Raw genomic sequence first — 21,265 nt, 5'->3', positions numbered from 1 at the left:
ATATGTACATCATGTTCTATGAAAGTTCCCATAGTCTTAATCCCATCTGTCGGATATTACATGTTAGGATGACTGACTTATTAACCCATAATATTCACAAGAGAGACCCATCTGAGTGTAGTATCGTGTAACAACTATTATCAGGTCTACACCTGAACAGTCTTCGCACTACGTCCTAAATAGGCCATGTTGGGTTAAATGTTCTACGGTCCTTAGCTTCTCGGACCCCAAATCAGAGAAAATAATGCCTAACCACAAATGACTCATGTGACATTAGTAACTCCAAACGGGTCTCCACGGAGTAAAGGGGTCTCAAGCCAACTTGTTAAGGACTACTCCACACAAGTTGAACATGACTATACCATCCTCCTATCTTAATTGCACTCAAGTTCAGTTTAGAACTTATCTCACCACTCAGAGATCACCAAGCACAACAGACATATTATATCATACAAACAAATATACAAATATATACACATAAAAAAGTAGGCTAAACCCACTAAGGACTACTCCCCAGCAGAGTCGCCACTTGATTTCTGTAGTGGTAAATTCATAGCCATCAAGCTATGGATAAGCTTAACGTCAATAAAACTAGAGTTGCCACCACGCTTTTATTGTTTCCAAAGGAAAAGGGAAAAGTACGAACAAAACCCAAAGATAAGAAGTTTTCAAATCAAAACTAATAAAATTCTAGAGATTACAGGTAAGGGGGTTGGTTACACAGAGGGAAGGTGTTAGCACCCAAAGTGTCTTAGGTACTCCTAGGGAGCCCTTTTTTATGTGTGTATGTGTGTTTGGTATAAAAGATGTTTGAGAAAAATAGAATGTGGTGATGAGAAAAGAATTCATTGATTATCTTTTTGTGTTTGACAAGACCTTCAGACTTATGCCTACGTACCAACATAAAAACTGAGGGATAAAAACCTCGTAGTTCGTGGTAGAAATTTCAAAATGAGTGAATTGCTTTTAACAAAAATTTAATTGAGAAGGGCACAAAGGGCCAAGAATTTGAATGAAGTTGTTTGTTCTTTTTGTCTTTTTAAATTTTAAGTCAATATGATTAGATTTATTTACAAGTTTGATTTAAGAAAGAATTTGAAAATTCAATGGCATAAGGTCAAAGTTTCTAATCTGAAAAAAGGTCTAAGTTTGAAATCACAAGAAAAGAAATTTTTTTGAAAAGGGGGAGAGATTTTGAAATTTAAGAAGTGGGGGGAGATGAAGAGGTTATCCTAAGCATAAAATTAAAAGTTTAGAGTTGAAAAGATCTGATCAATGGGATGCAATCCAACAGACAAGAATGTCATATAGAAAACCCACTTTCCCTTTGGACTTTGAATCAAGCAATAATCAATAAGCAAATAGCAATATCAGACATCATGAAGATCAAGGCATCTGTCGCATTACGCGAAAAACCGGCGGGAAAACAAGAACAACAGAGCCGCCACCGTGCGCTATTTATCCCAGAAGAGGGAAAGGAAACGCTCAGAGTAAACCTGGAAAAAGCATGGTCTCGCGACCAAAGAGAATGGGATCGGGAGTCGGTTATGCGAAGGGAAGGTATTAGCACCCCTACGCATCCGTCGTACTCGACGGGATCCACGCACAATAGGAAGGGAAATGGCTGCTAAACGCTGCTCAAACAAACATCTACACAGGCTGGAAGGGACACAAGAAAACAGACAAGACTGACTCGGCAGGATATCGCATCCTGGGCCTACTTAGTCTATCAGGTATAGACATCAGAGTCGAAGTAGTTCGGACTGGGGAAACGACACATGCTCGCTAGGATATCGCATCCTATGCATACGTATCTCCTTTGGACGAAGGAGAATCAGAGCATCCGTAGCTCGGCTAACACGCACACAAACTAACACAGGCGAAGGCAAACGTGGAGCCTGAATGCCAATCACTGGGCTTACATCAGCATCCGAACCCAAAACACACGCAAGAAGGCAAACATGGAGCCTGAATGCCAATTACTGGACTTACATCAGCATCCGAACCAAAACACACACTGGAACCCGAACGCCACTCGATGGACTTACATCAGCTTCCGAGCACACAACATGACACAGGATGTGGAATGCCAATCACTGGGCTTACATCCATCTCCTACACACCAACACAGGAAGAAGAAGGGTCTCGATTGCAACTAGGGCAAGAGAAAGGGGAGGTCTCAATCGCAACGAGGGCGAGAGAAAAGAATTAGTGTTAGTTGTTAGTCAAACTCGACAAGACATCGCATCTCGTGCCTACGTATCTCATCTGGACATGAGAATCAGAGTTGCCGTAGTTCGGCTAAACTATTCCTGTTGGTTTGTGTTTTTTAAGTGGACAACGTCACTACGCAATCTACCGGATGCTCGACCTTTGGAGACTTACTCACCTGTAGTAGAAGGAGTTGACGTATCCTTAAGAGAGGATAATGTTTGTTTGTGTTTTAAGAAAGCTCAAGCAAGAAAGGAAGTCCTATACGAAGGAACCGTGCTACCTTAATTGACATGCAAACGAGACTACGTGGAGTCTAGCAAACCTAGGGGATACAATCACACCACACAAACATATACAGCATGAAATAAACACACCAACAAGGGGCTCAAACATCAGGGCTAGGCTTTAGTCGAGGGGTCATATCAACCTCAACAAACAAGCCTCTGTATCGGGAGAAGGTTAGCTCTTAACCTTGCCATTGAGGGGCTAAGGTGAAGCTGATGAAAGGTGAGTGAATATGAGACTTCACAGCTCTTATCCCTGGTCAGGGAGAGCTTCAGACAAAGGAGCGTGGGTTCAGAATGTGGGAACCCTTCTACACTCAAGACTCTGACTCGATTGTGCAACAACACAAGATCTTGGGTTTGTGTCCCAATGCATCAACACACAGCCGTGTGAGCAGAGGGACGACTCAACAGAATAGCGGGGGATAGATTGCATATCCCTTGGGTTCCGCCAATTGCCTCATAGAGGTCTTCACCTGCTTGGGCACAAATGTAAACAACCACAAACATCGCCTCTTAAGGAGGACTTCAGACAGTTGCCTGGCCAAGTAACAGGCCAGGTCTTCCAGACTACATGAAGAATAGAAGTCCTACCTCAAATGGTTTAAAAACCAAGCAGCAGCAAGCAAGTTCTTAAAGAACTGTAAGCGACTAAATGTACCTGAAATCAATCAAGTATCATCAGTACTCAGACAAACCAACAATAAACAGCAAATGTTAATCTATACAGACAACACAAGTTAATGCACACAAGTGCAAGCTATAAGCTCAAGCTCAAGCATCAATCCCTACAAAACAAAGACATGTTAGTGGACAACATCAAACAAATTCAATTTTCAATTTCCATTTCTCTCCTTAAGCCTTTTGCACTTTTAACCTGAAAATCCAAACCAAATGTGAGAAACTAGACCACTAGGCCAAGCCTAGGGTCCAAAAGGGATAAAAAAATCTAAACAGCAAGTAATATTCAACCAAAATCACATTAAAACAATTCAAAAGCAAATGCAATTGATCCCATGCTCATATCATTCACCATATTCATTTTATGCACCATTTAACATCAATCATGCAATTTACAACTTCAATTGACCAAACAGAACTATCTCACTCAAAAGCATACCAAAACCATTCAATTAATTCCACAAAAATTCACACCTGAACAGGACACATTCAAGGTATAGCATGTCAATTTTCAGCTCAATTGGACAAAAGAAATTAGGTCAATGAAAATCAAGAAATCCAGACACAATTATGCAAGCCAACACATGGTAACAAAATGAGCATTAACTTCAATCACATGCCAAACAGTGAAAACAATTAAGAAATTGATGGGACCAAAGCCAAACTACACCTAAACATGTTATGAATCACTCCATCAAATTTCACATTCATATGATATAGTATGAGCATTCAACAACACATGTAAAGTTTGTTACACAAGAAACAACCCAAAGATGCTAAACAGCAATCAAAAATCCAAATCAATTAGAAAATGGATCAATTAAATCCACAAAAAATCATGTTGAAAGTTAACATATAAAAGGTATCTCATGCAAAAAATCAGAGCCATAGGCCTAATGGAAGCATGGAAAATTAATTCATGAACTCAACATGGCATAGTGTGACCCATATTGTCACACTCGAATTGAATAAATAATATCTACCAATCCAGAGGTCCAAAAATCACAAATGATACATGAAAATCTCCAGGAATGTGTCAAGAATCACCATATGAAATTTCATTAATTTTGGATAATGTATGAGTATTTGGTGATTAAAATGGCAAAACATACAATTATGTCACACATGTCAAATATCAATATACCATTCAAAAATTTTACCAGGCACAACTTACACTACTATGCCTAAAAAAAAGTAGATAAAATTTGGAAACTAACAAAAAAAATCCCACCTAATTTGGACTAATATTGAATTTTTTATGAATTTTTTAAGTTTGTAATATTTATTGGAATGATCATTTAATGTTAATACGAATTAATTAATTGAATGGCAGTAACGTAATAATGTGCAACCAAGCTCGAAACGTTGTACTGTAGCACATGAAATTTCCAGAAATTACAGTGTTCATCCCGCGCTCATCATCTTCATCAATGCCAGCTGCGGCTTCGAACTTTTTTCAACGAAAATGGACGAGTGATATACGGATCTCTTCGTCTTCCAACGTAGATTAACAATATGCAAACGAAATTGTCTAAAGATCAACATGTATCAAGATCCGATCGAAAGAAGCTTTGACGTGTAAACTTTAATTCATGATATCTTGATGATTAGTGGACGAAATTGCGTGGTTCAAACGCCAAAACGATCTATGTTCAACGCACTACAAGATGCATATCAAGATTTCAAAGATCAGAAGGTTCGAAATTTTACCGTGCGATTATGCAGCTCGTGTTCTTGGCGTTTTTGGCTTCAATTTTGTGAAACAGTTCGCGTATGTTGCTTATGAAGGTGATTGGTGATGATCTCCTAGCTCAACAATGCTTGAATCAGTGGAAAATCGTAACTGCCATGTGAGAGCAAGCTTGTAGCAGCTGGAGTTTTCGCTCGATTTACACCTCCAAATGCTTCAACAGAAGTTCAATCTTACCTGCACATGAAGAATCCACAAAGAAATCGCACGAAAATTGATGAATTATTGATGAATTTAAGAAAAAAAGTTTTTGAACAATGGAGAAAAAGTGAGAGAATTGAGAGAGTTTTTTGTGATTTTTTGTTTGGATCTTGAAAAATGATTAGTGCTTAGTGAATACAGTTACAATTAACTATTTATACCAAGGCTTAATCACAAAATTAATCCCAATTAGCAAAATGGAAGGATTAGTGTAATATGCATTTTTCAAGTGTGTGACCAAAATGCCCTTCATGATGCAGCTCATTTTTCTGTCCAAGCTTGGTTCAAACAGGTCACAAATGATATTTAGAAAGTGTTACAAAAAGCCTCATTTCAAAATTCCAAATATTTCTCAAATTGGACCATTTTGCCCTTGGATTTTAATTAGTGCACTTGAAAAATGGCCTTTTTGTGTGAATGCTTTTGGCAAAATGTGATGATGGATTATGAAAGTACACATTAAATGTGATTTGCTCAATGAAAAACCATCCAATTTGGCCACTCCATGTGCAAGTTATGCCACTTTGATTTCGGGCATTTTCTGAAAATGATTGGACCATATCTTGCTAACCACACATGGGAATTTCAAGTTCTTGGACTTTTTGGAATGGTGAGATCAAGATATTCAACTTTCATGTTGGACAAAATTCCATTTGAAGCTTGTATGATGAAGTAATTTTGGGGAGAAAAACTTTCCATTTTGGGCAGCTGAAATTACAGGTCACCTGCCATTTTAGGAAACTTCTTGTCTGACCTCCAAATCTTCAACCTTGGTCTTTGATATGTCAAATGAGACTTATATGGACATGAATGAGGCCCTTCAAACCATCTCACACCTTCCAATCCATAAAATCAGGCACAGTTGAACACAGTTGACTTTCTATGGTTTCAGTTGAAATTCAGCTTGACTGATGAGCCTTGATCATCCAATCTTTGTCCAAATCACTCCACAATGATCCTTAGACCATATGAGCTTGGTAAATCCACCCTAGGGCTTTATTCCAATGAAAATGGCACTTGCTTGCTTGATTGACTGATTCTCCTAACCAGTTTGACCTAATTTGTCAGTTGATCTTGCACTTGGGCCAATGGCTATGCAATGCTATGCAGTGGCCTATGTTATGTCATGACCTAATATGAAATGAATGTACAAAAGGTAGGGTGAAAATTTGAGGTGCTACAGCTGCCCCTATTCAATCAACTGGGAACCCGAATGGATGAGAGCAACGGCTGTCAGACTTTCAGGGTAAACAGGGATTGAATACCAAGAACCGTAGAATTTGCACAATGCTGGGAAAGTCTTTTGTTTTCTTCTCTCTTTTCAGGGTAAAGCACATCCAGACATCGACACACGATGAATGGGAACAGAAATCATCTCAACTAGATGCCAACGGACAACTAGGAAACACTCAACGTTTACCAAAACCAACGGAGAGGTAACTCAACTCTACTGGGGATAACCAGGAAAGGATACAACCATATGTCAGCGGACGTAATGGGGAAAAACTCAACGTTTACCAAGACCAACGGAGAGGTAACCAGACATTAATGAATGACTGGAAGGATAGTGATACAACCATACGTCAGCGGACGAAATGGGAAAGACTCAACGTTTATCGAAACCAACAGAGAGGTAACCAGACATCATAGGATGAATGGGAAGACTCGACCAGACGTCATAGGACGAAAGGGAGAAGCTCGATGTTTATCGACACCAACGGAGAAGGAGGAAACTCAACCAGACGCCAACGGACGAAAGGGAGACTCAACGTTTATCGACACCAACGGAGAAGGAGAAAACTCAACCAGACATCATAGGATGAAAGGGAGACTCAACGTTTATCGACACCAACGGAGAAGGAGAAAACTCAGCCAGACGTCATAGGACGAAAGGGAGACTCAACGTTTATCGACACCAACGGAGAAGGAGAAAACTCAGCCAGACATCATAGGACGAAAGGGAGAAGGAGAAAGCCACTTCACGAGGGAAAGGCACCACAACCGGAAACCGAATAGGACGTCTACTGGGAATTCTGGCTGGGAATCAACCAGACATTAATGAATGACTGGGACTAGGGTATACAATCAAACGTTCACGGACGAATGAGAAAAACACAACGTTTATCGAAACCAACGGGGAGGTAAATCCACTTGGGGAATGGTACGACTAGACGTCATAGGACGAATAGGAAAAACTCGACGTTTATCGACACCAACGGAGAGGAGAAAACTCTGAGGGGAATCATATGGTATTACCAAATGATCTGCGGGGAACAAGCAACTATACGTCATCGGACGCATAGGAAAAACTTTACGTTTATCGACACCAACGGAGAGGAGGTTCAACTGGGGAAGACCCTGTGGGGAAAGATATCAACTATACGCCAACGAACGCATAGGAAAAACTCGACGTTTATCGACACCAACGGAGAGGAGTAAATCTCTTCACAAGGGAAGGAGGACGACGTTACGAACATCGAAAGATGATGTTTACAGACATCAAAAGCAGACCAGACACTTGCGCATGATTGGGAAAGCACCGAAAGATGGTGTTTACCGACACCAAAGAAACAACACACGCGGGTGCTGACAGGACGACATCTACACATGTCAAGGCAAGGCTACACACTTGCAGGGGATCTCACTGGGGATCAAGGTCACGACAGCGAGCCAACAGGAAGGAACACCAAGGATACCGGGTTGTAGGTATGAAACAGGTGACCGACCAAACGTGAATTGGTTTGTGTTCCAAAACACTCAACATCCTGAAGAGGGCTAGAAAAGCAGTCTTGTTAAAGGATGGACATTCGATTCCACAAGGAATACGAATCTTACTCGACTGGGGAGGACGACTTCGACCCAAGAGCGCATGAGACATATTACCTATAGCCGTCAAAACGTAGATAATAGACTCGCATGGAAGATTATCCATAACCGGGTTATAGGTTGTTAGATGGATAAATCGACCGACATCATCCTGAAGAGAGCGAAGGCAAACTTGTTAAAGGATGGACATTCGATTCCACAAGGAATACGAATCTTACTCAACTGGAGAAAACAATCAAAAGACTGACCAGAGAGTGCATGAGGCATATTATCTATAGCCATCAAAACGTAGATAATATACTCGCATGGCAGATTATCCATAACCGGGTTGTAGGTTGTTAGATGGATAAACGACCGAAATCATCCTGAAGAGAGCGAAAGCAAACTTGTTAAAGGATGGAAATTCGATTCCACAAGGAATACGAATCTTACTCTGCTGGAGAAAACAATCAAAAGACTGACCAGAGAGTGCATGAGACATATTATCTATAGCCGTCAAAACATAGATAATAATCTCGCATGGAAGATTATCCATAGTCGGGTTGGTTGTAAAATGGATAGATCAACCGACATCATCCTGAAGAGAGCAACAACAAACTTGTTAAAGGATGGACATTCGATCCCACAGGAATGCGAATCTTACTCTGCTGGAGAAAACAATCAAAAGACTGACCAGAGAGTGCATGAGACATATTATCTATAGCCGTCAAAACGTAGATAATAATCTCGCATGGAAGATTATCCATAACCGGGTTGTAGGTTGTTAAATGGATAAACGACCGAAAAGAAAGGCATCGGGTACCAGGAATAGGTATGCAAAGATGACCAATCAAAAGAGGATAAAGTTGCCAACTCGGAGCAAATATCCAAAGGGAAGTGAGAAAACCCACCGGGGACAATACTGCTTGATCAAGGCAAGTATCCAGAGGGGACAAGACTATCAATACCGCCAACTGGGTACTGATAACTGCAAAGAGGGGATTACATCTACCGGTTTGTAGGTAGAAAACCACGGGAAAGTAACCAGTCATCGATAGGATGAGCACACAGGGTTAACTCCACCAAGGGGATGAAAGTGGGATTTTACAACTACCAGCTAATAGGTAGAAAACCACAAAGATAGGACTTACAACTACCGGGTTGTAGGTAGAAGCCAACCGACAGAATGAACCACAAAGGTTACCTCTGCTAGGGGATGAAAGTGGGATTTTACAACTACCGGCTGGGTAGAAAACCACAAAGATAGGACTTACAACTACCGGTTTGCAGGTAGAGGCCAACAAACAGTCAACGGGGAGCCAATTTAGGATCAATCCCAAAAGGCAGACTGAAACAAGACTCATTCTAATGAGGAAAGAACTCAATAGGGAAACCCGTCCCGTGAGGGAGGGAACGGAAACAACCGTCATCCACGAGGATATAACTCCTGGGGAAATGCAGAAGGAAATGACAGACACTTTCTGCTTAAGGGGTCAACTCTACATGGAGAGATCAGACACACCCACGTCTGCTAGGGGGATAACACTGCTGGGGATACCCGCTCGACTAAGGAGTCGCTTGCTGAGAAAACACCAACCTCTCAACCATGCTGGGGAACCCAACTCTGAAGCCGATCCAATGGCGCGATGCTAAACTCTTTCCAATAACCCAATCTCGGCTGGTCACCACTACCTAGGGCTAATGGACATGTTTGCAATGTTGATGCATGAGTTTTTTTTTGTTTTACACAATGCCCCATGATCATGGAAATGCTATGCACTAATGATGCAATATGCTATGCTTGTCTAAATGATGGATGCATAAACACACGTCTCCTCCAGAGACAACACCGGGGAGCTCCAGGAACTCTGCTGAAGATCTCATTACCACGTCAATTTCCACCCTGATGGGGAAAGACAATCCTCGCTGGGGATGAACTCCATCGAACCCGAACTGCCTGGCGATTACCCTGCTAGGGGAGGCAACCCATGCTTGTCTCTATTGGGGATGATTTCACCGGACTCGATCCACTTGGGGACCTTGCCGGGTGTAGCACCTCAAATTTGCACCTATCATTGTGCATACCATCTCATATTAGGTCATAGCATATCATAATCCATTGCATAGCATTTGCATTGTCCCCAGTTGCCTCAAGTGCAAGCAAGCAGAAATTAGGTCAAACTGATCAGGAGGTCAGTCAACCAACCAAGCAAAGTTGTTTCTCAAGGAGCAAAGGTCCTAGGGTTTGTCCTACAAGTTCACATGTCTTGGAGTATCATTTGAAATGTTCAAGTCAAGGGTTGAAGGCTCAGATGTTATCAATCAATGCAAAGCCAGGTCAGAAACCCTAGATATTCAACAGTCAATCAAAACAGTGGATGGTGGCCATTCTTTTGGAATTTGGGCACCATGATCAATCATCAAGAGTTCATATGTCTTGGGACATCATTTGAAGTCAAAGTCTCAAAGAACTAGGGTTTGGAATTCATCAGAAGTGCACAGTCAAGTCCAAAACCCTAGAAAGTCAAAGTTAGTCAACTGTGGTTGATTCTTTGGTTTTGATGGATGGAAATGGTTTGAAGGAGCTTATTCATGTCCTAATAGGTCTCATATGTCATGGGAATCAACATCATGGAAGAATTTGAAGCAAATCAGAAAATTTCCCAAAATAGAAACTGGACCTGTAATTTCAACTGCCAAAAATGGAAACTTCTTGATCTTCAACTTGCATCATGATAAAAGCTTCAAATGAATTTTTGCCCAACATGAAAGTTGAAGATCTTGTTCTCCCATTTTCAAAAAGTCCAAGAACTCTCAAATCCCATGTATAGTTGTCAAGATATGATCAAATCATTTTCACAAAATCTTGAACTTCAAAGAGGCATATCTCCCAAACCATAAGGCCAAATTGGGTGGGGTTTTTTCCTACAAACCACATTTTTCATCCTCTTTCCAAAAATATAAATTTCATGACCTAAAACCCTACCATTCAAAATGGCATTTTTGGACCTTTTGCACTTAAATTCAAAGTTTGACCAAACTTTGACTTTTTGAATCATACACTTTTTCTCACTTTGGCCAATTGGGAAAGGTTTAAAATCACATTTGAAACTTGCCTCAAGTCCTAATTCATGCATATTCCATCACCATACCACAATTTTGGACAAAAATGCATAAGTGACAAATGGTGCAAATAGCTTCATAAAGCAAGACAATGTTTAGTATTTCTTTGAGCAAATCATGAACAGCATGTGTAATGAGCAATTGCAGCCTATTTTTAAGGCCCATGCGACCACAAGCTTACACCTTCCATATGCAATGTTCATATTTGGTATTTTAGCAAGAGGAGTCACACAAGTAAAACAATGCTAGCAACTCTTAAACAAACAACAAACAGCATTTTAATAAGTCTTTTGCAGCATGCCTAAAGCCCATTTCGACCAGCCTACACCCTCCATTCCCACTTATGTGCAAATTAGCAAAGTTGGCAATTAGTGATTTTTGAGCTAAACAAGTTTACCATTCTATTAAGGCTTGTTAAACAGCACATATAAGGGCTTTGTTCTGCTGAATTAAACCCTAGCCACCACTTGGAAACTACAGAAAATACACATTCTCTCATCTCTTGCAAATTGGCAATTGGAAAAATTCTGGCCAATCCTTCGAAGAACCACGAGCTGTTTGTTTGTTCCATCAATTGAACAACATTTTGGGCCTATTTGAATCACCATTTCATATCTGGAAGGCTTCATTTCCCTGCTGCTACTTCAACCCTTTCCAATGGCAAAGTTCGAGTCAGTTGTTTTCCAGCTAGTTTGAGCGAAGGACCTTCAAGAATCCATCACTATACACCATAAAGGGGGTCTGTTTCAAGCTATTACCATCAATCCCTCACTGTTCCATCTTTGCTCCAAAATCTGGTTGGTTTTTCGACTCTTTTGTTTCTTAAAACTATTGCTTGTCCCTCATAGATCTTCACTTCATGAGCATTAGGAACTTCGAATGGTTTAAAATGATTGGCTGTGGCATGAGATATTTGGAAATAGAGTTTTATGTTCAATGACATTTGTGTTCGATGCTTGCTATCCAACATGTTTCTGCGAATTTTACTTATGGATTTGTGATGTTTATGCCTTGCTGAATTGATTGCCATATTTAATTTAGATTTCTGGGTGATTTAGTTTTGAATGCATGAGGATGATTGAAGCTCATGCCCTGTTTGTTCATGCTTATTCCCTGCCCAGATTTTGCTTGATTAAGTGTTGTTTTGGTTGTTGGTTAAATGGTTGTTCATAGGCTGTATTTGATTATTGATGTTTGGATGTGTTTCGTTGGTTAACTTCTGGTTGAATTGCATGATAAGTTTAGGATGATGAATGAATATTGCTGTTGTTAACCTTGCCCTGCCCAGAAAAAGCTCACGATTCATGCTTGTGTTGTTGTTGGCTGGTGACGCATGATGTTAGTGTTCACGATTTATGCTCATGATTGTTGTATGCTGTTTGAATTTTGCATGGACATGAAAACACGATGCCTTGCTTCCAAAACCCTAACACTGTATGTTGAACCCTGAAGAATGAACAACCATTGGCTGTTGCTTTGCGCATGTACTGTTCCATTGGCTGAGAGCCAATGGGAACATTTCGTTTCCCTTGCCTATGCTGTGTCGTTTTACTAAATGAAGCTGTTATTTACAACTCTGCCATTCCTTTGACTTGTGTTGACCACTTGCCTTGCTAGTTTGTTTCATATTTCACCCAATTTCATCCAAACTTCAACAATTATTTTTTCATTCGTTTCTCACCAAAAAATTATGAAATTTTTTACACATGATCACAAATGAGTCTAGAATTTAATGGTGATTTTTAATCATTTTTTCATTAACTGGATTTTTTATGGCAATTATTTTCTCAACATGTGTGCATGAATGATACCCTTGGCCATTTCAATTGTGAAATAATGATGTTACATCCATTGCCCTTGAAACTTTTTGTGGTGAAACTAGACACTTTGACCTTTGTCTCCATATAGACTTTGTGCATTTCCCATTTGTGGTTTGTGAGCTTTGAATTTTTGAAGTTATGTGTTACATTTGGTGCTATACCATGATCATGCACTTTCTCTAATTTTGTTCACATGCTTCCCTACATCCAAATGCCCCCAATTTTTGCATGAATGATCCTTTGTATGTCTATTTCATGTATGAATTTTCTTGGAATTTATCTTGCTGTTTTCCATTTGATTGTGATTTTTCTTCCCTGCCTAGTCATTTGTTGACTTTTTGTGCTATGCCTTGCCAAATCTTTTGGGAAATTCTCATAACATATTGTATGATCATGAAACTTCATATGTGATAACTAGACTCTTTGAGCTTTGCATTGGTGTTAATCTCATTCATTTCTCTTCTGTTTTCAAATTGATATGATTTTTTGAAGTTGACCTATGCTTGTTGACTTTCACCATGCTTACTTGAATTTGGTTTGACCTCATGATTTTATTTGACTGCCTTCCTCTCATCCAAATGCCATGAAATTTTACATGTCTACCATGTTAGATGTTAGGATTGAGTGTGATTTATTTCATAATTTTTGGAATTGTTTGAGTTGATTTTTGATGCAAGTCATTCTGTTGACTTTTGTATGCTTTCCTTTGCCTTGTTTTGGTTTCAAATGTTCATGAAATGATAATGATGCATGATTTGAATGTGGGCCCAAGTGTGTTAGCTTCCCAAATGTTTGACTTTGACTTTGAGTTGACTTTTCCTTGCTGCCTTGACTTTTTCTTTCATGTTTGACCCTAGGCTAGTCCTAGTGGTCCTTTGGACTTATGTTGAGTTCATCTGTTTCAGGTTGAGCACAATGCTTCAAAGATCACTCAAACTTGTTTGAATTTGATTTGTTTATCCCATGCTAACCTTTGTTTTGCAGATGGTTTGACTCATAACTTGAGTCTTGCTTTGCACAGTTGACCTCCTGTGGTTGACTGTTTATCCATTTCTTTTGATTTTGACTGTTGACTTGTTTACTAATGAGTTTGACTTTTTTCAGGTACTTTAGTTGCCTAAGTTCTTTGAACTTGCTTGCTTTGCTTTTTAGCATTTGCTTTGAGGTATGATTACTTCTTCTTCATGTAGTCTGGAGACCCGGTCTGTTATTTGACCGGGCAAACTGTCTGAAGTCCTCCTTAAGAGGCAATGCCTGTGTTTGTTTAAATTTGTCCTAAGCAGGAAAAGTCCTTCAAGTAAGGCAATTGGTGGAAGGTAGGGATAAGCAATCTATCCCCCACTATTCAGTGTGTCCTCTCTTTGCTCCCAGTACCTGGATGAAGCATTGAGATAAATACCCAAGATCTAATCGAGTCAATAATGTGGAGAGAGTTCCTACTTTCTGAACTCCCACACCTTCTTTGATGCTCTCTCTGATTTGAGATAGAAGCAATGAGGCACACCCCTCATCTCCTATTCATCTGCTTCACCTGAGCCCCTCAATGGCCAGGTTAAGAGCGACCTTCACCCATTACAGTGGACTTTCAAAGTCAAACCCTCTTGTGTGAGCCCCCAATTGTTTGGCTATAGAGTGTGCTGTTTGCTATTCATTGACTGATTGCTTGCTCTATGTGCATTTGCTTGCCTATATGTTACGCATTTATCACCATCAATTGTCATTAATGCATGAGCATCTCTTTTGTCTGTTTGACATCATCATTGTTGTTTACCCATTGAGGACAATTGTAAGTCCCACGAGTTGGCATTTGTTCCTATGATATGGAAGTGAGTATAAATCCATCACATTGGCCACTCATCTTATTTTGTTGTATTGTTTGTATGTGAGGATACAATTGTAAGTCCCACAAGTTGGCATTTGTCTTCCTAGGATCATACTGTGTGTTAGAGTAAGTCCCACAAGTTGGCATCTGACACCCCTGTTTTTGCTTTCCCTATGATCATGTGTGGGGTTAACCTAAGTCCCACAAGCTGGCAGTTGACTTCCATATCTCTTCATTGTTTTCTTTTTGAGGAGATTAGTGTAAGACCATTGAGTGGCCTCTGATATCCAGTTCTGTTTTAGGAGATTGGTGTAAACCCAGCTATTGGTATCCGATATCCGCTTTTGTTTGTGAGACTGGAGCAAGACCATTGAGTGGCATCCGGTATCATTTGTTTGTTTATTTCATCATTACTTACTTTCCATTCCAAAGGACACCCTTGAATCATTTCTCATATGATCTCAAGAAGTGAACCTCCTGAGAAGTTTTACCTTCCATCATCATTCATTCATCCTCATTATGTCCTAGAACCTTTTCACACTTTGATCTTAAACTTGACTTAGACACTGTGCAAACATCTTCATGTTTTTTTCAAACTAAAAACCTGGACTCAAGTCCTTGACTCTTTTCACAAACTCCATTTCATAATACTTCTTTTGAATTAATCTTAATCATACTTTGACTTCACTTTCATAATCACAATCAATTAACTTCACTCATTCACTTGTTTTGGCCATGTCCATTAATCTTTTCATGCATTAGCCGTAGGTTTCAATTATCATTGTGGTTGATGTAAACCTCACCTTATCTTTAGTGAGTCGACAGTAAGACTTCCGTACTGAAAATAGGGTTAACCCCTCTCGTATGTCGAAGCTATCCTCGCATGGTGGATGTTGGTTTTGGTCGAGTGTTCTCCCATTGATAATGAAAAGCCTCAGTGCTATTGTTTAAAATTGAATCCAACTTACTTTTGGAAATCTTTTAGCCGAACTACGGCGTTTTGATCCTTACCTTTGATGGAAGGTACGTAGGCAGCGGGTTCATCCGCTCAAACCCAATAAAACTTGTACATTCTTTCCTCATCATCTCACTCCTGTTTGCACAATGCATATGTCTTAACAAATAACAATTTTTTACAACAAGTGTGAAAAGGGCTCCCTAGGAGTACCTAGGACGTAGTGGGTGCCTAACACCTTCCCATTGCGTAACTTACCCCTTACCCGGAATCTCTGATCTTTTATTAGTTTTCTACGTGTAAAACTTCTTAGGCTTTTGTTCGCTTTTTAGCCAATCCTTTGGATAAATAAAAGTGCGGTGGCGACTCGAAACTTCATTGTATGCTTTGCTTATGATTTAATTGATAAATCATATGGCGACGAATACACCGCTACAGAAAAGTGGCGACTCTGCTGGGGACGCTAGTTTCCTTGGCGGTAGTGCCTACTTTTCACCTTTGTTGTGATATATTGTTATTTGTTATTTGATTTATTCTTGTACCATTTGGGATCACTGTATTGATTGTAATGTGTGAATTGCTTGATATACATTGCTGTTTGCTTTGGTGGTCTGTGAGATGAGTTCTATACCCGAACTCGAGTGCACTCTAGGATAGGAGAATGGCATAGTCTTGTCGACTGGTGTGGAGTATTCCTTAGCCAGTTGACTTGCGAGCCCATTCACTTGGTGGAGGTCATGTTGAACTAATAATGTCACACAAGTCATTTGTGGTTAGGCATTATTCTTTCAATCATGTGCCGCAGAAGCCAAGGACCTTAGTTTACCAAACCCATCTTGGCCTATTTTTAGGACCGTAGTGCGGAGGTCGTTCAGATGTCAGTTCTGATACGATTGTCACGCGATACTACACTCATAAGAGTTTCTCTTGAGAATATTCTTGGAATACGAGTATTCGTTCCTCCGATAATATTCGAAAGATGGAACGATGATTATGGGAACCTCTGATAGAACATGTCTGGCAGGTTTAAACCCTAGTACACTCCTTTTGGGTGGTTCTTAACCGAGACCACATGCTCGTGACTCTCAACAAACCCTTGATTCGTGGTTGAGTCGTTCAAACACCGTTAATATCAATGGATCCCGGATCGGGTGCAAAACCTAAAATCCACCAAAGCGGCTGGTTGATATTAGGGATGTTTGAACTGGTTCATGTACCGTTAATATCAATGGAACTTGGGTGTCGATAAGGTGAAAACCTAAATCCGCCAAAATGGATGATTGATATTAGGGATACATAGAGCTTTCCCACGACCTTTGTTTGGTGTGACTTGCTTGATTCTTGAGTGTGTTTGTTGCATTCATACATTCATGCACTCATCCGCATACATGTCATCATCAGAAAAAGAAAATGTTCAAGGAACTTAAAGGGTTTATTTGCAAATTTTTCAGACAATGGAAAAACCAAAAAGACATACAAAGAAATACAGCTTCAAGCAGCCTGATGTAAAAGAGTTAAGGAATCTGACATCATATGTATTAGATCCTTTGGGTTTCAAAGCTCGCTATGGGAAGCTTCTGCCTCTGCTCACCACTCAGGTTGACGAAGGGTTGATGAGTACTCTTGCTCAGTTCTACGATCCGTTGCATCGTTGCTTCTTATTCCCAGACTTCCAGCTACTGCCGACTTTGGAAGAATACTCTCACCTCATTGGGATTCCGATTCTGGATCAAGTGCCGTTCAGTGGCCTAGAGAGTATTCCATCTGCTCGAGAAATTGCTAGTCTGTTGCACATAGATGAAGATCTGATTGGAGCTAACCTGACTACCAAAGGCGGAATTCAGGGTTTTCCTTCCGAGTTCCTCATTTCCCAAGCTACTTTTTATGGGAAGGCCATGAGTGAGGACGCCTTTGAGGCTCTATTCGTGCTGCTTATCTATGGTTTGGTGCTGTTCCCCAACTTCGACAAGTTCGTGGACATGAACGCCATTAGGATTTTTTCAGTCCTTAATCCAGTTCCGACTTTGTTGGGTGATGCTTATTTCTCCATGCACTTGAGGAATATGAAGAATGGAGGAGTTATTGTCTGCTGTTTACCCCTGCTGTACAAGTGGTTTATTTCGCACTTGCCGCAGACAGTCGCTTTCAAGGAGAACAAGGGATGTCTACGGTGGTCTCAGAGACTCATGTCTCTCACCAATGATGATATCACCTGGTATGATCGCGTGTATGATACCGTCCAGATCATCGACTATTGTGGGGAATTCCCTAATGTGCCTCTTCTTGGCACATGCGGTGGGATTACCTACAATCCTATTCTTGCACGACGTCAGCTTGGGTTCCCCCTGAAGGATAAACCTAATAACATTCTGTTAGAAGGCGCGTTCTTTCAGGAGGGTAAAGATCCCCAAGGCCTGAAAGCCAGATTTGTCCGTGCTTGGCGCAGTATTCACAAGAAAAGTAGGAATGAATTGGGTCCAAAGAACTGCATTGCTTCGGAGCCCTATACTTCTTGGGTCAGACAGAGAGCTGCAACCTACCTGATGCCGTACGATCATCCAGGACCTGCACTGTTGGATGTGGCTGGGCCTTCAACCCTCCCTACCCAACGTGTAGAGGAGTTGAGAGAGGAGGACCTTTCGCGTGCCTGGATCCGTGAGAGGGAGGAATTGCTGCAGCAGCTCAAGGAGAAGGATGCTATGATTGAATTTCTCGAGCACCGAGTGATCGACGATCCGAACGACACTTGGACTTCTCTGCTTCCTCAGTCATCCAAATTCTGGAAGAGGAAGTATGATCGACTTGCCAAAGAGAAAGCTGACATGGAGGCTGCCTATGAGAGGGAGATCAAGAAGTTGTGCACTTCCCGTCTTCCAGCATCCCGAGCTTCTAGGGATCCATAGGATGTTATTTACCTTTTCTCTTTGTAATGAATCAGAAACGCTGTATTTCTTTGTCTCAAAATATATTGAATGAAATATTTCCGTGAGCAAACAAAATGTCTAAATATTCAAAATATTGCAAACAATACCCTAAGGGTTCCTTGAAAACAAAGCATTTGCACAAGCATTGCATGCATCATACTCATCTCATTTGCATAACAGGTGTTCTCAGGCCATCTTCTCACTTTGGTTCCTGTGTCCAGACAGGATAGCTGACCAAAGGCCGCACCGCTACTCAACAAGGCTCAACCATCAACGCAACATGGATCAGGTTCAAGCCGAGTTGGCAGAGATGAGGGCCAGCATGGCCCAGTTCATTCACATGATGCAAGGGGTTGCGCAAGGCCAAGAAGAACTCCGAGCAATGGTCCAGAGGCAAGAAGCTACATTGCCCCCGCCCAACCAGCCTCTGCAAGAAGGAAACCCAGTTCCTGAGGTCCCCGCCGCTGCTATTCCCGTCAATAACTACGCTGTGGGTGAAGAGTTGAGGGGTATCCGAGTCGATGGTCAACCGATTGCTCCGGATGTTGTTAGTCCCAGAGTCATCCATGCTCCGGTCCGTAACAGAATTCCAATTGTTGACAGACAAGAGGATTTGTTTACTATGCTCAGTGAAGACGACAATATGTTGGGTAGAAATGATGCGAGAGATCGCAAAGTGGAGGCCCTTGCTGAGAAAATCAGGGCGATGGAATGTCAAAACTCCCTCGGTTTTGACGTTACGAACATGGGATTGGTTGAAGGACTTAGAATCCCGCACAAATTCAAGGCACCGTCATTCGACAAATACAATGGTACCTCTTGCCCTCGCACCCATGTGCAGGCATACTATAGAAAGATATCCGCATATACAGACGATGAGAAGATGTGGATGTATTTCTTCCAGGATAGTCTATCTGGGGCATCCTTGGATTGGTACATGGAATTGAAGCGGGATTCAATTCGGTGCTGGAGAGACCTGGGTGAGGCATTCCTCAGGCAGTACAAGCACAATATGGACATGGCTCCAACCAGAACTCAGTTGCAAAGCTTATGTCAGAAAAACAATGAAAGTTTCAAAGAGTACGCCCAGAGATGGCGCGAACTAGCTGCGAGAGTTCAACCCCCTATGCTGGAAAGGGAGTTGACTGACATGTTCATTAGCACTCTACAAGGTGTCTACATGGACCGGATGGGAAGCTGCCCATTCGGAAGCTTTTCTGACGTCGTCATCTGCGGCGAAAGAACTGAAAGTCTAATCAAGGCTGGGAGGATCCATGATGCTGGTTCCTCATCTTCTTCCAAGAAACCCTTCTCTGGGGCACCTCGCCGTAGAGAAGGAGAAACCAATGCTGTACAGCACAGAGGGGGTGTGTACAGAGCAAATGCTACCAGGGACCAGTATCGTCCAATAGCTGCAGTGACCATTCCTGCACCACAACCACGTCCACAACAACAACAAAGAGTTCAACAACAACCACAACAACCGCAACGACCTCAACAACAGCAGCAACAGCAGCAACGTCCTTTTCAGCAGAGACAGAGATTGAATCCTGATAGGAGATTTGACCCTCTGCCTATGTCGTACGCAGAACTACTACCCGAGTTACTCCGGTTAGGGTTTGTAGAGTTGCGTACAATGGCTACTCCTACCGTGCTGCCACCCGGCTATGATGCCAATGTAAGATGTGACTTTCATTCTGGGGCACCAGGCCACCATACTGAAAGATGCCGGGCGTTTCAGCACAAGGTTCAGGATCTGATTGATTCCAAGGCAATCAACTTCTCTCCGGTTCCGAATGTCGTGAACAATCCTATGCCACAACATGGGGGGCATAGGGTTAATAACGTTGAAGATGGGGAAGCTGAAGACCTGGTAGTGAATGTTGAAGATGTTCAGACGTCTCTGTTGGTCGTCAAGGGCCGATTGTTGAAGGGGGGTGTTGACCCGGGCTGCGATGAAGATTGTGTGGGTTGTTCAGAATCTACCAATGGTTGTGACCAGTTGAAGGCTGGTATTCAGAGGTTAATAGATGAGGGCTGTTTGCAGTTTAGCCGTGCTACCAGAGATAATGGGGCAGTGTCTACTGTCACCATTTTTTATAAGCCGGCTGAAGGAAGAGGGCGTGGGGCTGTCAGTACACCCACAACCAGCAATACTCCGGTTACCATTCCTACCCCGGTAACCATCAGAGCACCTGCTACTATTGTTGCGCCTGGCAGAAGGCAGAATGAAAATAGTAGGGCTGTGCCCTGGAGTTATGACAACGCCTATCGCCGGGATAGGAGGGCTGGTAATCAGACAAGGCCAATTGTTCAAGCTCCAGTCACTATCAGTGCTCCTGTGAGGATCCCTGCTGTTGCAAGTCCGGTGGTGGACAATGTTGGAGGACAGGGAGGCTTCACAAGGAGTGGACGCTTGTTTGCGCCTCAGCCTGTGAGGGATGCTGCTGCTGAGTCATCCGCAAGAGCTAAGGGTAAACAGGCAGTGGTTGACGAAGAATCGGCTCAGAAGGATGCTGAGGGTTCTTTCCAGAAAGATGTCGAGGAGTTTATGAAGATCATAAAGAAGAGTGATTACAAGATTGTTGATCAACTCAACCAGACTCCGTCGAAGATCTCGATACTCTCCTTGCTGATGTGTTCTGAGGCACATCGGGACGCTCTGTTGAAAATGCTGAATATGGCA

The sequence above is a fragment of the Lathyrus oleraceus genome, chromosome 5, assembly GCF_024323335.1.
Source record: "Lathyrus oleraceus cultivar Zhongwan6 chromosome 5, CAAS_Psat_ZW6_1.0, whole genome shotgun sequence".
Lineage (NCBI taxonomy): Eukaryota > Viridiplantae > Streptophyta > Magnoliopsida > Fabales > Fabaceae > Lathyrus > Lathyrus oleraceus.
Note: the sequence above shows the minus strand (reverse complement) of the source record.